Source organism: Petaurus breviceps, unplaced genomic scaffold (assembly GCF_028583685.1).
Source record: "Petaurus breviceps papuanus isolate PSGF00001 unplaced genomic scaffold, PetGlider_PUasm1.0 216, whole genome shotgun sequence".
Lineage (NCBI taxonomy): Eukaryota > Metazoa > Chordata > Mammalia > Diprotodontia > Petauridae > Petaurus > Petaurus breviceps.
The window spans coordinates 7,309,281-7,335,788 of record NW_027185867.1 but is presented as its reverse complement, the minus strand read 5'-3'; the positions used below and the strand labels follow the sequence as shown (position 1 = coordinate 7,335,788).

The following is a 26,508-nucleotide window of genomic DNA, read 5'->3' as shown; positions in this document are numbered from 1 at the left end:
ATAATACAGTCATGGCTAGAATTAGATTTTTGAGGAACTGGGGTGCCCAACTTTTGGATGATAGCTTAATATTTTAAAATTGATTTGCAGGAAGCATGTCTCCTCAGGGTCAACCATTTCAGGCATTCTGCTTTTGCCATTTGTTTTCCCCTTTCTTCTTCTCTTCCGGATTATAAACCAGATTCTTTTCTGTTCTTTATCCCCTATATCCAATCTTCTGTCAAGTGCATTTGTTTCTTTCATCCAGATATCTGTCAGATTTTCCTTTTCATCACCACAGCCACTAAACAGGTCTAGACCTACTTTATCAGCCCCCTGATTACTGTAGTAGCCTTTAGTCAGTCAGCCAAACTCCACACTCTCCTTACCATTACATGTCCAAATTCATTCTACATGTTGAATCCAGGCTGCTTTTCTAAGTTAATGGTAGCCCACTGGGATCCTTCTCATGCAAAGTTTAGTGGCCTCATTTCTGTTTTGAGTCTGATACCACTGCCCTACAAAACCAAGGACAGTATTGCATAGAAAGATCACATTATCTATCTTAGAACCTAACACAGATACCTAACCCAGGGCTGGTTGCTCTACAGAATCTTTTAAATGCAGTCCTTCAATTTGTGATTCCCTACAGGACACAGGATTGCTGTGTTTGAATAGTCTTTCCCTTCCCCCTCTATCAACAACCCTAGATGATTCTGTTGGAGCATGCAAACCTGTGTTTTTTAAAGTTTTCTTCACATCATAAACTCAGAGAATTAAAAATGAACAAAAGAACAGGATCTGGAGGTGTATTGAAGCTGTTGTATTGGAACTTCTGACATCTTCTGGTTCCAACTTAGAGTTAATGTTTACATAAAGCTCTCTTTATCCAAAACTCTAAAACTCTACTTACTTTGACAGCTGGAGTAGATTAAGCTTAGCCAGGGGAGAGAACATACTCTAACATTTCAGCTATACATTCCTGTAGAAAATACATATAAGACAAATATGTAAAAAGCAACTCATTGCACAAGCATTTATAGAGTTTCTGTGTGCTAACTGGCACATATTGCTTTATTTTGAGCTTACCTTACTAGAGAATTAGAAGCTGGAGAAATTTACATAAATTTTAATGCCCTTAAGACAGGCAACATAAAAACCACCAGAGTTTTTTCTGCTTGTCCAATTTGGAACATTTCTTTCTCAGTTAGGTAAAATTGGACCATCAGCTCTATTCAGGAGATATCAGGACATTCTCCTGATTTTATTATAGATATTTTGTGTGTTATGTGTGTGTACACATTTATTTATATGGGGGGAAGGCATATATACATATGTATTCCCTAAAGACATTACTATTTCTCAGGTTAGAATTTTTGTCAAGTTTTTATTAAGTGCCATTTTCATATTTAAGTTTAAGTATCATATGGCACATTTTCATAAGGAATGTAAGTAACAGATCCAAATGAGTTTGAAATTTTTTACCACATACAGAGAAACTCCAGTGTATGAAAATATTGGTTTTTTGGTGAAAATGACAGAGTTTTTAGAAAGCCTTGTTTGAGTAAAATTAAAATCCCAAAAAGCAGTAAATAAATCTGAAGATTGGTGTGACATAAAAATCTATTTAGAAAATTGATTGTCTGCCTCTTTGTGGTTCTTTGGACACTCAACCTTCTGTGAAGTCCCCAGAGCCACCCTGTCCCCTGAGGGGTTAGCTGCTCCTCAGCACTTCTTGGTTTGTGGGAGAAGGAGGGACCTCAGCACCCCCTTCCTTTCCAAGCATGATCCCCTGCCTTCCCCCGGGGGAGGAGGAGAAGATCTGGATAAAGACCCTTGTGACCAAGAAGAGGACTGTGGCTCTGGAGAAGAGAGTCTGGATGACACAGGAATCCCTAGAGCATACAGTCCCCAGCCTGGGACCTCTCCAGCCTCTAGCTCCACAGGGACCAAATTCAGCCACCAAATGCTATGTTTCATCTTGGTCAGCAGCTTCTCAGGGATCAGACACCAGTTACTCCCAGCCTGCACCCTGGGAGCCCGGCTATGAAAGGACAGGGAATTCTGGATCTGGTAACTCATTCTCCTTCAGAACCATCTGGCATCCATCTTTCTGTGCCTTGTTTGATGCCCTGGGCCATGACATCCAATCTCTAGCTCCACGTAAAGTAGAGAAATAGAGCTCCCAGAGTGATAAAGGTACTGAACTAGGTTGCCCAGCTCTCTGCTCCGAAGATTTCTTTTTCTCCGACCCTCTCTTGCCTTCCATTACTTGGATTTCCCTTGGCCTGTCCCAACCTCCCCAACAGATTCTGAGGAGGTCTAGGCAGCTTCTTGCCCCACCCCCCATAATGTCAGTCTGGGCACAGCCATCCCCAGCTCCCATCTTGACTTGGCAATGTAGTCTAGAGATAACAACTGTTACCTGTCTGCTTGAGATGAGCCGAGGAGAGACAGTCTACCACCACTCCAGAATCCTCCCTAACCCCACCCACTCTGTAGCCCACCTAGCCAAAGGTAGATTCCATCATCTCATCCCCATCCTGTCCCTCCCTGCAATACTTCTTGAAGTTGAGGAAGGCTACCTCTTCCCTCATCTCTTATTGCTATGTTACAATATTGGGAGTGAATAACAAGGACTCCCTCTTCCTCTCCCCTTTTGCTGTATTTGGTGTGTTGCTGTGGGGCTGAATAAAGAGGGTAATGTGTAAAAAAGAAAGAAAGAAAATGTGATCGATGTGATATTTGGTCATGGGATTATTTAAATTTGGCAAAGCAGTATTCATTTACTCCAGCCAAAATATTCTCCTTTTTTTTTTTTCCAAGTCGTAGGATTGCTTAATTCTCTCCAACTTTTGATCTCTTGATTTTTCTCAGTGTTAGGACTATATCTTTCTTTCTGTGAATAGATCAGTAAAACCTCTCTGCCCCCAAACTGAAGTGGTGCCAACTTTTCCCATCATGTATATTAAAATTTTGACCAAAATCAGTATGGCAGATTCTGTACCTAGCTTTGTATTCTCTGTTGCTTTGGATTGCTTAGGCAGAGAATTCTGACCTCCACTGTGATGATATCTGAAATTTTTTTCAGTAAATTCAACAAATACTTATTAATCACTCACCATGTATGAAGGCAGTTAGGCAGTGCCATTGATAGAGTGCTGGACCTGGAGTCAGGAAGGTTCATCTTCCTGAGTGCAGATCTGGCCTCAGACACTTACTAACTGTGTGACTCTGGGCAAGTCATTTAAACCTGTTTGCCTCATCTAGAAAATGATCTGGAAAAGGAAATGGCAAACCATTCTAGTATCTTTGCCAAAAAAACCTCAAATTGGATCACAAAGAGTTGGGTGTACCTGAAAAATACTTGAACAAGTCCCACATACAAGGTACAGTACTTACCTAGAGATACAGACAAAAAAAAAAGTCCCTTGCTACAAGAAGCTTACATACTGAATAGGGATATAGTGGATATGCAATTAAGTAAATACAAACTAAATACACAAGTAATTTAATGAGAAAAGCAATGCCAGTAAGTGAGAGGATCAGGAAAGGCCATGTGCTATAGGAGATGAGGTTGACTGGAACTACGAGTGTGTGAAAGAGAGTCATATGAATAAAATATCAGAAAGGTAGGGGGAAATCTTCATTGTTGTTATTCTCTGTGTGTTCCAAACATAAGAGAACAGTTTTTAACAGTTTATATTTCAGGAATCATCCCCACTTGTATCACTGTCAAGTTTGATGTATTTCTACACCACACTCCGGGGTGGGGGGGGGAAGGGAGGGAGACATGTTTTCAATCCTCTTTTGTCCATTTCAGATAAGAGTAACATTCATCAGATGTCAGATCCTCCAGCCCATTCCATATTTGTATACTGTTCTTTCCACACTCCCCAATTATGAGAAGTAGCAAGTTCTGCTTTCTTCTTCATCCTTTCTACACTAGTATATTCCTCTTCTACCACTTCTTAACACCCTAAGAAGAGAATCAGTTACCTCCACTTAATCAGGACCTCTGTTGTTTTGTTTGTTTTAATTTAGCTCCCTCAATAGCCTTTGAAGACATGAAGGAAAACATGTTTCATCTCCCCCAGTTAGAATGTTATCATTCATCATCAGGTAGTTCTTTCTACTTGCTCACATAAATTGACCTTTCTAAGTTTTTTCTGAATTCTGAATTTAGGGAATTAGATTTGCAATATTTTTTTATACTGGAGGCTGTTTTCTTTGATTTACTCATCTCTCCAATTTCAGTTCTTAATTTGGACTTTGTGCCAGATCTAGGCTCCATTCTTTACTGATTACTTTTCAATGGGTGGTTGGCCCTGCTTGGTCACAGACTGGATCCCCATGGTTCCTTCACCGACCTGCACCAGACCCTCTCCTGCCCTAGATCTTTGAGGTTCTATCTACTGGAACTTCAGGTCTGCTTTCTTAGGAAAGGGTGTCATGGACCTCAGAGCCCAGCCTGTCTTGGTCTGAGTACTAACTATTTCTGGTCCCAGGGCTTCCAAGGTCCTAACCTTTGACTATTCTCACCATTCATTGAAAGACCTTAGGCTTTCTCAGAAAAGCTGCTCATTGTTGAGTAATTCATCATTAGTTGCACAGGGAGGCTAGCCTGCACTGCCATTTACTTTGCTGGAGGAGATGGAACAAGATGACTTTTTGTGTAGTTCTGGAATGGAAAAAGTCACCTAGTAGTTTCTCATTGAATTTATTAATAATCATTCAATCTGATGTAAACTTGAGGATTTGGAATATGTGGGAACTGGGGTGGCCTTCCTATTCAGGCAGCCACCTTGGCATGTGTCTTCTGTGTATAGTTAATATTTCATTGGTGTTCTTTTCTTTTTTTTCTGGGTTGTTTTTTTTTTTTGCATCACTCATTATCCATCTGCTCAAAAAATAGGAACATTCCCTTGTAGCCAACAAGTACAGTGAAGTAAAACAAATTCACACATTGACTATATTTTTTATTGCATCTCTAATCCATTGCCTCGCAGCCAAGTGATGGAAAGCATACTTAGTCATCAGTCATCCGAAGCCATGACTGATTATTGGATTGGTCAGAACTCTAAATTCTTTGAAAGTTTTTTTCCTTTACATTATTGTGGTCATTGTATGAATTGTGCTTCTGATTCTGCTCACCTTACTCTGCATATTCTCAGGTTTTTCTGAATCTGTCATATTTATCATTTCTTTTAGCTTAACAATATTCCATTACATCCATATACATTCTTCAGCCAGTTCCCAATTGATAGACCCCCATTTTGTCTCCAGATCTTTTCTACAGCAAAATTTACTACTATGATTATTTTTGTACACATAGGATTTTTATCTCTTGTCTTTGACCTCTTTGGGTTATATGACTAATAATGGTATTACTGGGTCACAGGGTATGTATACACAGTTTGACTTTGGGTTAGAGTTCCAAATTCCTTTCCTAAATGATTGGATTAATTCACAGTTCCACCAATAGTACACTAGTATGCATATCCTACTACAAACATATTCCAATAATTGCCTTTGTCATCTTTGCCAATTGAATGGGTAGAGAGCTTCAATGTTAATTTTCATTTTTCTTCTTAGTATTTTAAAGTATAATTGTGTGCTTCAATTTATCTATTGTAGAATGGATCTTATTCTTTTATGTTTTTGTATGTGTTGGTGGATGGCATATATTTTTATGCTTATAGATAAGTAGATATACTTATATAATTATGCTTATATACACTTGTGCTTTCTTACTTATATGTATCTATATACTTACATATCCCACATACAGTTTTGATTTTCAAGAAACCTTGCAAATCAAAGAATTAATTTTAAACTTTGAACACAAAAATAACATTGAATTAATAAATAAAACCATGACCTTTTTTTTAAAGAAAACTAATAACATAGCTTATCTAATTTTTAAAAGAATGAAGAAAACCAAATTTCCAATGGAAAATTTGATAAAGGAGAATTGACAACAAATAAAAATGAAATAAAAGAAATTGTCAGAAATTATTTTTCTCAACTATATGAAAAAAAATTGATACTTTAGTTAAAATGGATACTTACAAAAGTATTAAATCCCCAGGTTAAACAGAACAAGAAATAAGGAAATAAATAACCTAATTCCAGAAAAAGAAATTGAACAGTTCACAAATGAAATCCCAAAAAAACCTCTCCAAGATCATGTTTGTACAAGTCAATTTTATCATTCAAAGAACTAATGATTTCAATATTACATAAACTCTTTGCAATAGTAAGAAAAAAGGGGATCCTTCCAAAGAAAATAACCAGAAATTACCTTGCCAACAAAATGAATAACTTAGATGAATGGATAGATATTATATGTGTGTATGTAAAATGCCTTGATTAACAAAACAAGAAATAGAGAGTTTAAATAGCTCAGTTTTTTAAAAGTAAATTGAACAAGATAGATTAACTCCCAAAGAAAAAACTTAAAGACTAACTGGCTTTATAATTAATTTCTATCAAACATTCTAAGAATTAATTCCAATATTATATAACCTGTTCAAAAAAAGAGGAAAAGCAAAAGTTTTTACTAAAATCTTTCTTTCATACAGGTATGGTCTTAATACTAAACCAGGGAGACACAAAATAGAGAATAAAAAATATCAATCAATATCCCCAATGACTATTTTTACAAAATATTAAGTAAAATTATTAGCACTGAGGATACAACAGCATATTAAAAAGATTATGACCTATTGAATTTATGTCAAGAGTGCAGATTCAATATAAGGAAATCTATAAATATAAGAGACCACAATAATAATAATAACAATAAAATCTTATCAGAAGATGCTGAGAAATTTTTTTTTGTCAAAAATTATTTTGACAAAATACCTCCATTTTAAAATAAAATACTAAAAAGTATAGGTATATGGGGGCGGCCAGGGAGCAAAGCGAGTAAGAGCACCGTCTCCAGTGTTGGGATGACCTGGAGATCGAATCCTGGGCTCAGACACTCAGAACCACACCCAGAAATAACTGGCCGTGTAACCTTGAGCAAGTTACTTAACCCCGATTGCTTTATTAAAAAAAAAAAAAAGTATAGGTATAAACAAACTTTTCCTTAGGATAGTAAAAAGTATTTCCCTAAAACCAAGGGCCAGCATTAAGTTGAATGAAGGAAGAACAGAGGTCTTTCCAGTAAGAACTGAGGTAAAGTAAAGATGTCCATCTTCACTATTAATATTATTTGAGACAGGGGTGGAGCCAAGATGGAGGAGTAAAAGCTGGGGCTCTTTAGAGCTCTTCCCCAAGCCCCTCCAAATACCTGTAAAACATAACTCTAAACTGGGGCAGATAGGTGGCACAGTGAATAGAGCACCAGCCCAGGAGTCAGGAGGACCTGAGTTCAAATCTGACTTCAGACACTTAACACTTACTAGCCATGTAACCTTGGGCAAGTCACTTAACCCCAATTGCCCTACCTTCCCCCCTCCAAAAAAAAAAAAAGCAAACAAACAAACAAAAAAGTGGCTCTAAACAAGTTCTAGAACAGCAGAACCCACAAAAAGACATAGTGAAACAAATTTCCAGCCCAAGAAACCTGGAAGGTCAACAGGAAAGGTCTGTTGCATCAGTCTGAGAGAGGAGCACAGTCTATATCAGCATAGACTAGGGCCCAGCAAACTATAGAGTCTTACTTTGGTGACAAGGAAGATCAAAACATACAACCAGAAGAAGAAAACAAAGTGAAAGCTTCTATATCCATAGCCTCCAAGAAAAATATGAATTTGGTCTCAGGCCATATGGAAGAGCTCAACAAGAATTTTGAAAATGAAGTAAGAGAAGTGATGCAAGAAAATCCTGAAAAACAGTCAACAGCTTGCTAAAGGAGACCCAAAAAATGCTGAAGAAAATAATATCTTAAAAAATAGACTACACCAAATGGCAAAAGGAGGTCCAAAAAGCCATTGAAAAGAATTCCTTAAAAATTAGAATAGAGCAAATGGAAGCTAATGACTTTTTTTTTTGCTTTTTGGAGGGGAGAAAGCAGGGTAGTTGGGGTTAAGTGACTTGCCTAAGGTCACAAGGCTAGTAAGTGTTAAGTGTCTGAGGCCAGATTTGAACTCAGGTCCTCCTGACTCTAGGGCCAGTGCTCTCTTCACTGCACCACCTAGCTGCCCCGAAGTTAATGACTTTATGAGAAATTAAGAAATTATAAAAGAAAACCAAAAGAATGAAAAAAATAGAAGACAGTGTGAAATATCTCATTGGAAAAACAACTGACCTGAAAATAGATCTAAGAGAGATCATTTTAAAATGATTGGACCACCTGAATGCCATGATCAAAAAAAGAGCCTAGACATCATCTTTCAAGAAATTATCAAGGAAAACTGCTCTGATACTCTAGAACCAGAGGGCAAAGCAGATATTGAAAGAATCCACTGATCACCTCCTGAAAGAAATCCCAAAATGAAAACTGCCAGGAGTACTATAGCCAAACTTCACAGTTCCCAGGTCAGGGAGAAAATATTGTAAGGACCAGAAAGAAACAATTCAAGTATCATGGAGCCACAGTGAGGATAACACATAATTTAGCATCTTTTATATTAAAGGACCAGAGGTCTTGGAATATTATATTCCAGAGATCAAAGGAGCCAGGATTACAAACAAGAATCACCTACACAGCAAAACTGAGCATAATCCATGAGGGGAAAAAAATTGATATTCAGTGACATAGAGGAATTTAATGCATACTTGATGAAAAGACCAAAGCTGAATAAAAAATTTGACTTTCAAATACAAGACTCAAGAGAAGCATGAAAAGGTAAACAGGAAAGAAAAATCATAAGGGACTTATTAAAGTTGAACTGTTTACTTTCCTACATGGAAAGATATTTGTAACTCATGAGACTTTTCTCAGTATTAGGGCAGTAGAAAGGAATATATATATATAGACAGAGGGCACAGAGTGAGTTGAATATGAAGGGATGATATCTAAAAATAAAATTAAAGGGTGAGAGGAATATACTGGGAGAAGAAGAAAAAGGAGAAATAGAATGGGGTAAATTATCTCACATAAAAGAGGCAAGAAAAAGCTTTTACAGTAGAGGGGAAGAGATGGGAGGTGAAAGGGAATAAGTGAACCTTACTCTCATCAGAATTGACTTAAGGAGGAAATAACATACACACTCACTTGGGTATGGAAATCTATCTTACCTTACAAGAAAGGGGGAGGGGGGTGAGTAATAGAAGGTAGGGAGGATTGGGAGAGGGGGTAATGAGAAATAAATACTTTTGAGGAGGGGCAAGGTGAAAGGGGAGAATAGAATAAACGGGGGTGGGATAAGATGGAGAGATATATAGTTAGTCTTTCACAACATGACTGTTATGGAAGTGTTTTGCATGACTACACATGTATAACCTGTATCGAATTGCTTACCTTCTCAATGAGGGTGGGTGGGGAAGGAGGAAGAAAGAGAATTTTGAACTCAAAGTTTTAAAAATAGATGTTAAAAATTGTTTTTACACATACCTGGGAAATAAGACACACAGGCAATGGGGTATAGACATTTGTCTTACCCTACAGAAAAGTAGAAGGGGAAGAGAATAAGGGGCAGGGTGTGATAGAAAGGAGGGCAGATTGGGGGAAGGGGTAATCAGAAGTAAAACATTTGAGGAGGGACAGAAGAGAGAGAATAGAATAAGCAGGGGGGCAGGGAATAGAATGGAGGGAAATACAGGTAGCAATAATGTGAAAAAAATGGAAGCAATTTTCTCTGATAAAGGCCTCATTTCTCTAACATATAGAGAACTGTGTCAGGTTTGTATGAATAAGAGCGATTCCCCAATTGATAAATGATCAAAAAATATAATCAGCCAGGTTGCACCGCGAGTAAGAGCAGCAGCTCCAGTGTCAGGATGACCTGGAGATCGAATCCCGGGCTCAGACACTTAGCACCCACCCAGAAACACCTGGCCATGTAACCTTGAGCAAGTTACTTAACCCCAATTGCTTAGGGGTGGCCAGGTGGCTCAGCGAGTAAGAGCACCGGCTCCAGTGTTGGGACGTCCTGGAGATCGAATCCTGGACTCAGACACTCAGCACCACACCCAGAAATAACTGGCCATGTAACCTTGAGCAAGTTACTTAACCCCGATTGTTTTAAATATATATATATAATCAGTTTTCAGATGAGGTAATTAAAGCTATCTATAACCATGTGAAAAAATATTCTAACTCTGTTGATCTGTTGATTGGAGAAATGCAGGTTAAGGGGTGGGTGGGTGGGTGGCATAGTGTTAGAGCACTGGCCCTGGAGTCAGGAGGACCTGAATTCAAATCTGGCCTCAGACACTTCACACTTACTAGCCTTGTGACCTTGAGCAAGTCACTTAACCCCAATTGCCTTGCCTTCCCCTCTCCAAAAAAAAAGAAATGCAAGTTAAAACAATCCTGAAGTACTGCCTTATACCTATTAGATTTGATAATAGGACAGGAAAGGTGAATGACAAATGTTGGAGGGGATATGGGAAAAATGAGATATTTATGTAATGTCGGAGTTGTGAATTGATTAAACCATTCTATAGAATAATTTGGAACTATGCCCAAAGGGTTATGAAACCATGCATACCCTTTTACTTAGCAATACTACATCAAGTTGTATCTAATAGAGATTTGTAGTCTTATGTATAATCCTCATTGTCTGCTCTACTTTGTACGTGGAAATTCTCATTTTATTTGATATTTTAAATCAGAATTTTTTTAAATTAAAGATTTATAAAACACCCTATAACACATTGATTTCCTAATTTCACAAAGAAGTATGAGGGAGAGATATTCATAGGTACAGATGTTGGTAAAAGTGTAGCCATTCACACACACACACATACACACACACACACAACTATTTTCATAGCTGTAAGTGATTGTGTCACCTATACAGTAAAGTGAGTCGATATTTTAGGTTTCCTGTGACTATTACTCACTCTCAGCTGTGTTCCATAATGCAATTTTCTTGCAGCAATAAACTTAAATTGTTCAGCTTGTCACCAATGCTCACATAAGTAGAAAAAGTGAATATTATAACCAACTCAGAGCATAATATTGTTCTTGTGTCAGCCACCTAGATTGAATAAATTGTATGCACTAGTGATTTCAGAGGCCGTGGGAAGATTCAAAGAAGCTAAAATCTAGGCTATTTAATTGTTTGGATGGCAGACTACTATACATATATAGTTTTGCACACTTAAAAAAACCCGTATTTGTGAATAGCTGGATACAGATTACACGCTGGATTGTATTACGCAATTTTCATTCTTTTGGTTCCTCTTCTCTGGATTTCAGTAAAGCCATCCAATTCACTTGATTCATTCAGAGACCCTTGATTATTAGCTGTAATCTTATTCAGTCTCAAGAAACTAGTTGGGCAAGGTCAAGATTTAGATGATGTTCATCTAAGAAAATCTGACGTTATGTATCCTAGGTACATGAGAAAGCTGCCATTATTTTATCATCATGGAAATTTCTGTGTTCGATTCAAGTTATGTATCTTATTTCTCCCTCTAGATATTATAAGGGATCATATTAAAATTCCTTTATAGTGTTAATTGAGCATCTGTGTGAGCACTGTTAGACATACAAGAAAGAATAACATGAGTCCCCTCTGCTTCTTAGAACTCTTATTAAATGAAGATTCAAGTCTCAGCTCAAGGTTTATCTCCTTTCCTGGTTTTGCCAGTTGTTAGTGTGCCCTCCCCCCTTAGATTACTTTGTGTTTACTTACCTGTTTATATTTTGTATCCTGCCAGTGGAATACAAGCTTCCTGAGGGCAGGTACTATTTTTCTTTTTCCTTTTGCGTTTAGCACTGTATGGCACATAGTATATATTTGGTATATTGTTCCTTTATTGAATAAATCAGTCAGTAAACATTTATTAAGCACCTACTATGTGCCAAACACTGTGCTAAACCCTAGAGATACAAAGTAAAGTAAAAGACAATCCCTGCCTTCAGGGAGTTCACAATCCAATGGGGGAGGAAATATGCAAATAGCTATGCACAAACAAGCTATATACAGGATAAATTGGAAATAATCAACAGAGGAATTAAGAGGGATCAGGAAAGGCTTCTTGTAGAAAGTAGGATTTTGTCTGGGACTTGAAGGAAGCCAGAGAAGCCAGGAGGCAGAATTGAGGAGGGAGACCATTCCATGCATGGGGCAGCCAATGTCAGGCATGAAGAGGATCTTAGCAACCATATAGATCTTCCTGTCTATGTAAGAGAATCCTCACCACATTGTTCTTGGCAAGTAATTAATCTAGCCATTGTTTGAAGACCTCCAGTGAAAGGGACTCCATTATTTTCAGAGAAAGCCCATTCCATTTTTGTAGCACTTATTATTATGAAGTTCTTGCTTATATTAAGCCTAGTTTTGTCTCTTTGCGAAGCAGAACGATTATTACTCTTACTCTATTTGACAACTCTGCACATACTGGAAGACCTGTTTCCATTCTTTTCCTTAACTCCTGGACAACAGCTTATTGGACAGTTTGTGTAGATGTTTCTTGTTCAGATACAGGTTGGACTAGATGGCTTTTGAGGTCCTATAATTCTGGTAAGAATTTGTTGTTTTCCTATTCATATGTCAAATCTTGTTGATTCCAGCTCCATAATATATCAATCAGTCAACATGTATTAGAAGTGCCTTCTGTGCAAAGCACTGTGGATAGAAAGACAGGCTCTCAGGGAGTACCCAGTCTAATGAGGAAAACAACAAGAAAACAAGGTAGAAACAAGACATCTAAGGGATAAGTTAAAGATAAATCAACAAAGGAGAAGCACTGTTGTCAAGGAAGATTCATATCTTACATCCATCTCCTTTTCACCACTTAGAGAACTACCTTCATGCAGCCATATCTATCCCTGCCCAATAGCACTCTGGTACTTCTTTTACCTCTAGGATCAAAATGTGATGCTGAATCTTGAGTCTGCTCCTTTGCTTTAGATTTTCCAGTTTTCAAAGACTTTTCACTTGGGCTTCTCTTTTAAAGATTTTGTGTACGGACATCTGTATGTACAATAATGTCACTGTGGTGCTGAGCCTTCATACCCTTGACTTCAATCTTCCTAACATGAAGAGTGTGATCAATTAAGAAAACAATGCTCTTTTATCCATTTTCTAAATGCATTCAAAAATAGCATTATGTCACATGAATAGACAATGTGGAACATGTGATTACAAGCAAAAAAATTGTTTTAAGTAGAATGATTTTTTTGTGAAACAAGCATTTTTATTCTGGTTGGGTAGGTTTCTTCTTTTTGTGTTCTTTAAATTTGCTTCCTCAGTTCCTTGTCTAAACAATGGGATAAAATCCTAATATGCAAACAGTGTAGAGTACAAGGGACTAAAGGAGATAATACCAGCAATTCTCAGAATATCAGAGCTAAAGATGAATGTGTCTGTAGTAGGACCTAAACTTATGGATATTTTCATACATTTATGAGAAAAGCATCATTGTGTATGATAATAATAACGGACATTTATATATCACTTACTATGTGCTAAACAATGTGATGAGAACTCTACAATTATTATCTCATTTCATCCTCACAACAACTCTGAGAAATAGGTGCTATTTTTATCCCCATTTTACAGAAGAGGAAACTAAGGCAAACAAAAATTAAGGGTCACACAGCTGGTAAGTGTCTGAGGCCAGATCTCCACTGTGGCACCTAGTCAAACAACTATCTGATACTTTGTTCTTCCTCTGACAACTGCTACTAATCTTTTCATGTGAAAAGCCAAGGTATCAAGGCTACCCAGTTGGATGGTAAAATTTCTTGCAAAGCAAGTGCACAGGGTGGGCTTCTTCTTGCTTGTATTAAGCAAGTTCTTATATTAATCAACTTCTTCCTACAACCAAGATTGGACCCCACTGAGGGATATTAGAAAGGATCCCAAACCCAGTCCTTGTCCTTGTTTAACCTATATGTGATTTAGAATAGAGAATTGTTTTTTCTCTCTGTCCATAACTTCATCTTTCCCCTGTGTCTCTTTTTAAAAGCCAGTTGTCATTCTCTGTCTCTGCCACTAGATATATCCTTATGTACATATTTAATTTTTAAAAGCACTTGAAACAGCTGAGAAGTAATAACAGAAAAAAAAAATAAGGGGGAAAGGAGTGAGTGATCTTGAAGGTAAAATTCTTTTCAATAAAAAAGGAAGTTTAAGCTTCTGGGATCTCAGAGACCGTCTCATCCAGTCTCTGAAGCAGCTTGTTCCACATTCATTAAAGGAACATACTAACTTCTATCTACTGATCCTCATATATAGACTGTAGGCCCATTACCATGCCAGTTGCCCTCCTTGGGGTTCCCTCTATCTTGTCAGTGTCTTTTCCTTAAAATCTGGTGCTCAGAACTGAATTCAGTACTGTTTGTGTGATCTGAATATGGTAGGGCACAGAAAAACTATCACTTTCTTATTCTTAGAAAGTCTACCTAAGAAAACCCCAGATCACATTAGTTTGGGGTTTTGGTTGCCAGATCACACCACTAACTTATTGAACTTACAGTTGACTTAAAAAAAAAAAAAGCATGCCTTTTTCAGACAAACTGCTAATGAATTATACATGCCCCCATCCTGTACTTGGAAGTTGATTTTTTTGACACAAGTACAAGATTTCACATTTATTTCTACTGAATTTAAGCTCGCTATATTGAGGCCAATACTCTAATCTGTCAAGATTCTTTTGGATCCTGACCATCATCCAGTGTTAGCTATTCCTCTCAGCTTTGTATCACCTGAGAATTAGATGAACATGCCATTTCTTTCTTTATACACGTTAGCGGAAGAAAAACGTTAAGCAGCACAGGGCCAAGCACGGATACCTGGGGCACACTAACGACACCCTGTGATGGGTTGCTTATTTTAATCTCTTGTGGCCTGGGGATTTATACCCTTTATGTATTTTAAAAGAGTTCCATATATGTATATTTTAGAGGCAGTTAGGTGGAGCAGTGGATAGAATACCAGGCCTGGAGTCAGGAAGACTCATCTTTCTGAGTTCAAATATGACCTCAGACACTAGCTGTCTGACCCTGGGCTTAACCATATTTACCTCATTTCTTCATCTGTCTAGTCTGAGTAGGAGGACTTAACGTGCTGGGGCAACACAAGTGGGCTGGACCCTGACATAATCATTCTTAGGCCCTGAGTATTGGTTCCCACAGCAAGCTCATGCGTGGACAGTGCAGGTGTTGCTGGGTCCCATGGGAACAGTCTTCCAAGTTATCGTCCCACATCAGGGTACATAGATGAGTTAGCATAGTGGGAACAAGAATGAAGTACTTGTTCAGTTCACTTAGCAGTTACAAGAAATAGAGATTGTGGGCATGTCATGAGGTATGAGATGAATGACTCTCAGGTCCCTGGGAAATACGGGGAGAGGGAGTCCTCCAGAAAATCTAAACAGTTATTGATTAAAATGAAACATAAATCCCTCATTTTTGTATGAAACCTTCCCTTGATATCTCTAATTTTCTTGAAGAGATCACTGTCTTTTCCGTTCTGTTGTTTCCTTCTATTTTCTTGCAATGCTATTTAAGAAAACCTTATTTCTCCTTGCTCTTCTCTGGAATTCTGCATTCAGTTGGGTATATCTTTACCTTTCTCTTTCCTTTTTCCTCTGCTATTTGTTCAGCTTTATCAGACAATCATTTTGCTCTCTTGCCCTTCTTTTTCTATTATGTTGAATGGTTTGCCTTGGATTTGAATAGACATCATTGTGTCATTTTTGAGATTGCACTTCAGTACTGCTTTTCTTACCCTTTTTATTGACCACGGGGCTACTCCGTTTCTTCTAAGGGATTCTTGCCCACCATTGCACATGTAATGATCGCCTGAATTAAATTCATCCATTCCCATCCGTTTAAGGCGCTGACACTCGAAAATGTCAGTGTTTAATCTTCCAATGTCCTGTTTGACCATATCCAACTTAGCTTGGCTCGTAGGTTCCTGTGCAGTACTGATGTTTACAGATAAGACTTTCTTCTCATCACCAGTACATCTGCAACTGAGCTTCCTTTTGGCTTTGGTCCAGTCACTTCATTCTTTCTGGGGCTGTTTGTAGTTGTCCTCCACTCTTGGCCAGTAATGTGTTGGACCCCATCTAACCTGAAGGGCTTATCTTCTGATGTCATATCCATTATCCTTTTAATACTGTTCATGAGGTTTTCTTGGTGAAGACACTGGAGTAGTTTGCCATTTCCTTCTCCAGTGGATCACCTTTTGTCTGAACTTTCTACTATGCCCTGTCCATCTTGGGTAACCCTGCTTGGCATAGCTCAAAGTTTCATTGAGTTATGCAAGTCCCTCCACCCCAACAAGGCAATGATCCAGGAAAGGGGTATATTTCTAGATAGCCTCATTCTGAACTATTTAATGGGTTTTGTTGTTACGATAATTTTTCTTTTTATGCTGTTTCTTTCGCTTTATTATCAATAAAAATGCAAATAATTTTTGTGATTTAACCTGCTGTGATGTCACTAAATTCATTTCTTGTTTCCCTTATATTTGTGATTGAGACAGCTGAATCATTTAGATACATTCATATGCCATATCAACTACAAATAATATTTTTAATTCTTTATTCCTAATGTTTATTTCTTTAATATTTCTTTCCTGTCTAACTTCATTTGCTAGAATTCCCAATGTTATATTAAAGAGAAGCTGGATGACATAGTAGAGAATAGGCCTTAGAACTAGAAAAGCCTAGTTTCAGGTCTTGCATCTCACATACTTTGTTGTATTTGGCAAGTCACTTAACTTCAGAATGATTTAGGCAACTCTATAAGACTAAAAGTTTCAGAGAAAGTGTTAATTGCAATCGTAGAAGGAGTTTTCTCACCATGCTCTTCTCTGTGCCCATGAAATCATAAATCCATTTTTATTGAAATGCTCCAATGTTTAAGATTTTACTGTGTTGTTTCTATGCTGTGCTTTTGGGATTTTTTTGTGAATATCCATTAATAGTATTTAGCTATAGTTTCTTTCTTTGCTTCATTTCTCCCTGGTTTGGGTGTCATAAAAGGAAGAAAAATATGTATTTTTCCCCTATTTTGTGTAGCCTTAAAGTTATTTGGTTTTTAAATATTTGGTTAGAATTCACTTCTAACACCATTTGAATCAGGTTTTTCCTACTTCGTGAATTCATATATGACTTATTCAGTTTCTCTTTCTGTGATAAGATTGTGCATATTTTATTTCCTGCATTATTAATGTGATATTCTTAAATTTTTATAAATGCCTATTATTTCATTTAAGATTTTAATTTCATTAACAAATAATTTGTTACCAGAAACAACATGGTAGAGTATACAGTAAAGTTGTCAAAATTTGTGGCCCAGGGACCCATAAAACCTGAATTAATAAATAAATCAGAAACCAGTTTAAAATGTAATTGAGAAATGTTTAAAACAATAAAAATTCAATTCAACATAATGTTAATTTGAAATTTCTAAATAAATGTCTCTGGCTCCCAGGGATGCATTAGTATTTTATTTTGACACCACTACCGCACAGAATGCTGACCTTGGAGTAGGGAAGCCTTGGGTTCCCTGTGACACTTTCTAGCTGTGTTACCATAATAATGGCTAATAGCACCCAACATTTATATAGCACTTTAAAGTTTGCAAAGCATTTTACATGTCTTATTTGATCCTTGCAACAACTGTATGAAATAGGTGTTCTTATTTTCCCCATTTTACATTTGAGGAAAGGGAGGTTGAAAGAAGTTAAGTGATTTGCCCAGGGTAACCTGACTTTCCAGCATCTGAGATAAGATTGAACTCTGGTCTTCCTAACTCCCAAGTCTAGCCTTCTGTTCACTGTGCCACTGACCCACCTTATTGAATAGGGAACTTTACATCTCTGAAACTCAGGCCCTCGATGATTTTATGTTATAGACAGGTTATGATCAGCTTTGGTGAAGAAAGGTTAAACATCAAAGAAAGCATAGTTCCTTGGCATATTGATAGATGTATGTAGTAATTTCTTATCATTTTCTTTATTTCCTCTCCAAAATAATTTTCGTGTTTTCATTATTTGATTTGCTTGTTGTTTATCATGATTGTGTCCATTTAAATCTGTCCTTTCTTCATATCTTTTATTAACATTTTTATAGTCTCTAGAAGGTGTGAGTACTATTTCTGTCTTTCTGCATTTATATGAGAGTCTCCCATTGTCCCCCTTTAAAATATTAGCCGTACAATCAACTGTGCTGTGTTTTCCTTAAGGCATTCTTATCTTTCATCCCATTTTCTGGCTTAGAACCTACTTCTCCCAATATCTGTGCCTCTCAGTCTTACTTTATTATACTTCTGTCTCCATAATCTTTATTTTTTAATCTTTCCTTGCTCAACCTTGTTAAGAGTGGAGTTTATGAGATTCCTTCTTACTCTCACTTTGGCTGTCACCTCTGGCAACAATGTACTGTTTTTATTTTTAAGCACTTTAGTTCAGAGCAGACCTCTTTTTGTTCCTTCAGTGATACTTAAAACAGATGTGGCTCTATCAGGTCTTTTTTTCCCCTTAGCCCTCTTAAGCCATTCAAACTCATTCACCTTTCTTAAGTCTTTTCTTCCCTCATTTCACATTTCAAAGAATCTTCCCAACTGATTTTTCACAAAAGGAATGCTTGGAAGTATTGTTAAAAGTCTATTTCTTACCCCACCACCTCAAGGGTTATTTTCAACTCTACACATCTAAATTGATTTGGGGCACGAGCCATGTCCTTATTTCCAAAATTTTCCTTTCATTTCATGTTGGTAGTACATAATGCTGTGGGATTCTGCCTGGAATTTCTTGGTCTCTGAGCTTTCTCTTCCTGTCCACCTATAATGGTATTTGGCAACCACTTTTCTGGATGAGTTAAAACGAAAGTTCCTCTCTATTATTACCTGTGTATTCTATCAATCTGCTCTTTGCCCTCTTTCTAATATATCCAGGCAATTTCTTTTTACGATTTCCTGAAACTTTAGTGTGTAGGTTTTGTGTTTCATTATGTTTTTTTCATGGAAGCTAATGATTCTCAGATTATCTCTACAACCTTTGCTGTCAATTGTTTCACATTATAGATATTTCATGCTTTTTTCCCTCAATTTTACTGTCTTATTATATTTCTTGTTGTATCTTTCCATTTTTTATATCTATCCATTCTTATTTTCCAGAATATCCAGTGTTTGCTAAGGTTTTCCACTTTCTCTTCTCAGCCATAGATTCTCCTTTCAGGTTTTAAATTTAAGGTAAAACCTCTCATTTCACTCTATCTCTTCCTTCATTTCACAAATAGGTACTTGTTTACTTACAAAAGAGGCAAAATATTGTCTTGTTTTCCAAGAAGTAATAGCCCATTCTGAAGGACTATAATCTTCATTGGCATTTTGAATCAAAAACATCTTGACCTTAAGCAAATTGGACACCAGTGAAAAATAAATTAAAGCATCCAAATTGTTGAAAAATCTCAGTGGGGAACAAGAAAGTAAACTCATAAAATGAGGCAGCTGCCTCATTTAGTTAGTTTTCAGATTTCTAAAGAAGTTGACACAGTGAATAGAGCACCAGCCCTGGAGTCAAGAGGACCAGAGTTCAAATCTGGCCTCAGACACTTAACACAAAAACTAGCCATGTGACCTTGGGCAAGTCACTTAACCCCAGTTGCTCCTCAAAAAAGAAATTGCCAGGGCAGCTAGGTGGCACATTGAATAGAGCACCAGCCATGGAGTCTGGAGGACCTGAGTTCAAATGCAGCCTCAGACACTTAATACTTACGAGCTGTGTGACCTTGGGCACGTCACTTAACCCCAATTGCCTTGCCTTCCCCACTCTAAAAAGAAAAGAAAAGAAATTGCTGCTGCTGGAAAGTCTTACTGAAGGTGACTTCGTAAAGAAGTGTTTGCCGATTGTAGTATCTGGATTGTGTCCCAATTTTAAAAAGCATTTTTGAGAAATAGTTTAATCTTTATTTGTACCTTTACTTAGAAAGTGAGTTGCTAAAAACCTATCTGTAGGGGGTCGGAGTCAAGATGGCAGAGTAGAAACATGACCTCCAAGTGGCTCCTGTTTCCTACCCCAATCAACTTAAAAAGGGGACTCTGAACAATCTTTGGAGCTGCAGAACCCACAAAATGACACGGAAAAGCTAACCTCCCACTGAGGAGAGCCTGGTAGGCCAGCAGGAATCAGCCAGCACAGTGCTCTGGGAGCCAAGCCCAGGCAAGCGTTTTAGCCCAAGGGCGGATCTGACCAGCTGCCGGCTGGAGGGACTCCAGATCAGCAGCAGCTGTGTCCATTTCCAGAATTATCAACACATAGATGCGGACAAAGTGAGAGGTCAGTGCAGTCTGGACTTTGGGACCCAGTAAGTGGGAGTGCGTGGCTTTTGTCCCCAGGGCGAGAAGCCACTAAGATACCTGCACAGCCAGCCAGCACCACGTGGCAGCTTCAGCTCCTGGCCTGAGGGGTAATTGCTCTTGCTTAAACCTGCATGGATCTGGATTGCGGTCTAGGGTGGAGGTCCTGGGGTGCGTTAACAGCTTGCCAGAGTGTGTGGAGACCTCAGAGAGGGCACCCATCTAATACCTCCGGCAGCTGAGAAAACCCCAGACTTTGGGATGAAAGCTCCCCTGTCTGGTGGCAGAGTCCTACTGTGGCTTTTAAAAAGCCCAGGGATCAAGTGACTGAGGGGTGACATGACCGGGCAAAGGAAACAAAGCAGACAGAAGATTCCAACATTAGACTCCTGTTTTGGGGACAAAAAGGAGCAAAGCATGGAGCAGGAGGAAGTAAACAAAGTCAGAATTCCTGCACCAAAAGCTTCAAAGGAAAACACAAGCTGGTTACAGGCCATAGAGTACCTTAAGAAGCAGATAAGAGAAGTAGAGGAAAAATTGGGAAGAGAAATGAGAACAATGCAAGAAAATTACGAAATGAGAGTCAACAGCCTGACTGAGGAAAATAATACCTTAAAAAATGGACTAACTCAAATGGCAAAAGAGGCTCAAAAAGGCAATGAGGAGAAGAATGCCTTAAAAAGCCAAATTTGCCAGATGGAAAAAGAATCTCAAAAGCTCACTGAGGAGAATCATTGCTTCAGAATTAGATTGGAACAAATGAAAGCTAATGACTTTATGGGAAATCAAGATGCTGTTAAACAGATCCAAACAAATGAAAGAATAGAAGGCAATGTGAAGTATCTCATGGGAAAAAACCACTGACCTGGAAAATAGATCCAGGAGAGATCATTTAAAAATTATTGGACTCCCTGAAAGCCATGATCAAAATAAGAACCTAGAAATCATCCTTCAGAAAGTTCTCAAAGAAAACTGCCCTAATGTTTTAGAACCAGAGGGCAAAATAGAAGTTGAAAGAATCCACTGATCACCTCCTGAAAAAGATCCCCAAAAGAAAACTCCTAGGAATATTATAGCCAGGTTCCAGAATTCCCAGATCAAGGAGAGAATATTGCAAGCAGCCAGGAAGAAACAATTTGAATATTGTAGAAACACAATCAGGATAACCCAGGATCTGGCAGCTTCTACACTGAGGTATCGAAGGGCTTGCGATATGATATTCTGGAGGTCAAAGGAGCTGGGATTAAAACCAAGAACCACCTACCCAGCAAAACTGAGTATCATGTTTCAGGGGAAATATAGTCATTCAGTGGAATAGAGGACTTTCAAGCATTCTTGCTGAAAAAAACCAGTTGAATAGAAAATTTGACATTCAGATACAAGAAGCAAGAGAAGCATGAGAAGGTAAACAGGGAAAAGAAATCATAAGGAACTTATCAAAGTTGAACTATTAACATTCCTACATGGAAAAACAATTGTAACTTATGAAATTTTTCTCAGTGGTTGAAGGGATTAGAAATATATATATGAGGGTATATGGGCATATGAATACATATGTGTATATATGTCTACAGGTATACATAGATAGAGGACACAGGACCAATTTAATAGGAAGGGATGATACTTAAAAGGTGAAATTAAGAGGTGAGAGGAATATAATGAGAGGAGATGGGGAGAGACAAAATGGGGTAAACCATCTCATATAGAAGAGGCAAGGGAAAATGGTTATAATGGAGGGGAAGAATAGGAAGGCAAAAGAGAATGGGTAAAACCCTATTCCCATAGAATTTGTCTTGGGGAGGGAATGAAATACACACTAAATAGGGTATCTCACCCTACAGGAGAGTAGCAGGGAAGGGGATCAGAGGGGTGTGGAGGTGGAAGGGAGAGCAGGCTGGGGGGGAGGGAAGTTGGAAGCACCCACTTTTGAAAAGGGATTGGATCAAAGTAGAGAATAGAACAAGTGGGAGGTGGGATAGGAGGGAGGGAAATATAGTCAGTCTTTTACAATATATCTACTGTGTTATTGTTTTGCATTAGCCACACGTGTACATCCTATACTGAACTGTTTATCTTCCCAGTAAGGGTGGTTGACAAGGGAGGAAGGGAATGAATCTGGAATTCAAACTTTTAAAATCAAATGTTTAAATACATACATACAGAGAGAGAGAGATTTACATACACTATTATTAATGCTATTTTACATGTATTTGGGAAATAAGATATACAGGTACTGGGGCATAGAGATCCACCATGCCCTACAGGAAAAGTAGAAAGGGGTATGGGAGAAAATATGGGAGAGAGCAGATTGGAGGAGGGGATATCCTGTGGGACTGCTATTTTGGGGCAGTGGATAAGGGAAAAACAGGGAGAAAATTTGTAACTCAAAATCTGGCAGAAATGAATGATGTAAATCTGAAAAAATAAATAAAAAATAAAAACCTATCTGCAGCCCAAACAAGTTTAGCCTGTTTTAATTTTGGCCCCTACCTACTGCCAAGTTGTGCGTGACTGGTCTAAGATTAGGATTTATATCAACTAAATAAACCTAAAAACAAATTCTTTAGAGGCAATTTAAGGGCTTTGTTTTGCTACAAATTAACAGAAATCTTAATTCTTTTAATTCTTGCAAATCTGTCGAGTTTCCGGTGTCATGTTTCATAACGTTCCATACTATTGCTAGGTATAGAGGTGGGGAGCAAGGGTGTTAATTTTTTTTTCAGAAAGTTGAAGGCAAAAAGTGTATTGGAATATGACTTTGTCATGTAGCATATAAATGCCTTAAACCATATAATAATTTAATGGATCTGTAGTGACAGGACCTGGATTCATATTTCATCTGTGGCATTACCTTGTGTGACTTTGCACAAATCATTCAACCTCTCTAGGCCTAAGTTTCCTTATCTGTAAAATGGGAATAAGGGGAATAAGGAGTTGGATGAAGTTTAAAATCCCTTCCTGCTCAATCTTTGATTCCCTTTTGGTCCATTTTAGATGACTAGTTAGGATATCAAGCCAAAAATCTGTGATTATCTGGGTTTTTTTGTTTGACCTAAAATATACATTTGAAGTACTTATGGGTTTCCTCTGATTTTGATTTCAAGGAATCCAGTTATATCTCCAAATGAATTTTAATATACTCAAAGTGACCCCAGAAAAATATATCCAACTCTTCAGTGGCATCACACTCAAGTAGAAACTTATCAAACCACCAATTAATATTATCTATGTTGTGTTGTGTTTTTATTTTTTTAAACATTTCCAAATCGTATTTTAATCAGGTTCTGTGGCAGGGAGGTTGACCCTCTCTCTGCTGCTCTCAATGTCTATTTCCCTTTGGCTCCAACCCTGGTTCTTATTTTGGTTGTGGTAGGTTAGATAAAAAGCATTTATTAAGTGTCTTCTTTGTTCATGCCAGGCATTAGGCTCAGCTCTAGGGAGACAAAAGAGATGAAAGATAGGCCCTGTCCTCAAGGAACTTAGTCTAATAGGAGAGACAAGCAGACAAATATGTACAAACAAGCTATATACAGGATAAAGAGGAAATAATCAGCAGTGGAAAGGCAATGGATTTAAGAGGGATTGGTCCAGACTTCCTGGAGAAAGTAGGATTTTTAGATCAGACTTAAAAGGAATCCAGGGAAGCCAAGAAGTAGAGATGAGGAGAGAGAGCATTCCAGGTATGGGGGATAGCCTGAGAAAATGCTGGGAAGTGGAAGAGGAAGTATCTTGTTCATGGAACAGACAGGAGGTCAGTGTCACTGGATGGAAGAATGAGGTGTAAGAAGACACTGTTATTCAGAGTTACTCATTGTAGTGAGATAAGATGTTGTTTACTTTGTCTAAGCCACTTCTCCACTACAAAAATAAATTAAACCTTCCTTTAGCAAAGAAATCTCATTACTGAGAAGCTGGTGAGTTGCTCAGCAGTAGTCCTTGGGATCATTACCCCTATTAGCAGGGTCATGATTGGAGATGCTACAATGAACTCTTTATATCTGGGTTTCTGCCAGCAGTAGCCAGAAGCTACTGGTAGAATAGAGGTGCTAGGGAGAATTAGGGAAGCCATTAATAACAAACCAAACATTGTTCTTGCTGCACAGTACTTTAGGAAAATTATTTAGGAGAGAATCTTTATCTGCAGATAAAGATAAAACATTCTGGAAATGTATTACATCTCCAACATGCCTTCCCTTCCTTCTCCCACCCCTTCATCCGAAATGAAGGAATTCAGCAAATGAAAAGGTAGAAGAGAAAATGTTTTTAGGGTTTTCTGAGGAAGACTAAATGTCAGCAGAAAAATATGTGACAAAAGTTTCCCAACTTGCAGTCAGACCCTTCTTACCAGGTTTCCCTGCTTTGCACATTAGTTAACATAGCAGAAGAGATGGTTACTTTTGTCCTGTAGCTGTTTCAAAATCAACAGTCAGAAGTCATTTTATTTCTTCTAATCTCCAAAACAAATTAGCTATTCAGGAGACAGATGAGCCATACTGGAGTCTGCAGAATAGGACCAGTTGTAGCAGGAGAAACATTTCGACCTAACTGCTTTGGCTGTTGTCCATCACCTCAGAAAGGGGCCAGCCATCAGACTGGCACACAGTTCATTTCCATGACCCAGGCAATCCAGTTTGAGATATCAAATTCAGATTCCTTTTTACTTAGACCAAAGTAAGAGACTTCTTTATACTTTTGTACCTACCAACAAACCATCTGCCAAAAGGAATCGAGCTAAATCAGTGCTAACCATGGTTGCATTTTCACATTAGCCTCTCCTGTACATGTATCCTCTATTTCAACTCACAGAACACATACCCTTTCAGCCTGGTCTTTTGAGAGACTAAATACATTATTCTTTATATTTAACAGTCAGCCAAACCCAAGCTAGTTTTCTCTTTCTTAAAATTCCAGCTTCTGTTATTCTCTGGTGACTCTCCTTTTAAGTCTTAACTTTGGCCTAGACAAAAGATTGTTAACCTGTTCCAAGAATAATAGTTTACCAGTGCTTTATATAAATGTGTTGGGGGCAAGGCACCTTGAACCAAAAAATTTTCACCAGCAATGAAGTTTTGTTACTGTTCTGCCTCCAGTTGGCATTTCTTCCTATTCTTCATATTCTGTACTGTCCACCTACAGTCTCTGTCTTTGCTCCCAAAACAAAAGGGATTCCAAGGTAATTTCTCCTCATTACCACCTTATACATGTCACCACTGTTGGTTACTTTTTAGCTTCCAAAGTTGTGATAGAGCAACCAGGTTTCTGAAATGGAGAGGACACTGGCAGAAATTTTAATCCTTCAGCAACATAGAAACATTTGAGCTTAGCATCTAGTTAATGGAAATTAGACTCTTCTCAAGATGTTGGACACAGCTTTCTCAAAATTACCACAGAAAATATGAAAAAGAGGACCAGACCATGTAATGATTAGAAAACCCAAAAAGAAACTACAGTAAGAAAAACAGAAAGTTCTCAACTGCAAGCCTGTTGGCATTAGGAAAGAGGTTATAGACATAACAGTTTAGCACAGGATCTAGCTAAGAACATCTGGAACCTGCAGCTACATCACCATGATCCCAAATATGGACTCGGAAGCCTGCAGGGCTGTGACCATGAGGGTAAAAGCCCATCTCAGCATAGCTCACTTCCTTAAATGGATCATTAAAGAACATAGACACAGGTAGTACATGTCAAGTCCAAACAAGACCCAATCATCCTTTCCAGATACAGAACCTGTCTAAAATACAAAGTTCCTGTTCAGGAAGTAAAGCCAGAATACTAAAACAAAAGAGAAGAAAACACTAAGATAAAGAAGTATTAAGTGGTCAAGAATGCCCAAATGCAGAAGATGAGAATAGTTAGTTCCACATCATCTATAAGCAGAGCCTCAAAGGAAATTACAAACCTGCCACAAACTACTGGAATTGCTGGGATAAATGAATCAGCTTTTTGTTTTGTTTTCAGAAAATAAAAATAGCATAAAGGAAATAAAGTCTACAGGGAAGAATTAGTAGGGGAATAAAAAGGGGGCAGCTAGGTGTGCAGTGAATAGAGCACCAGCCCTGGAGTCAAGAGGACCTGAGTTAAAATCCAGCCTCAGACACTTAACACTTATTAGCCATGTGAACTTGGACAAGTCACTTAAC

The 26,508-nt window shown here is 38.0% G+C and overlaps 1 protein-coding gene and 1 pseudogene across 12 annotated transcripts in view; both read left to right on the top strand.

Moving 5' to 3' along the window:
* ERC1 (ELKS/RAB6-interacting/CAST family member 1) overlaps window positions 1-26,508 on the top strand; it is a 496,604-nt gene that overhangs the window by 380,797 nt on the left and 89,299 nt on the right. The window lies entirely within an intron of this gene.
* LOC138165842 (histone deacetylase complex subunit SAP25-like) lies at window positions 1,293-3,599 on the top strand (annotated as a pseudogene).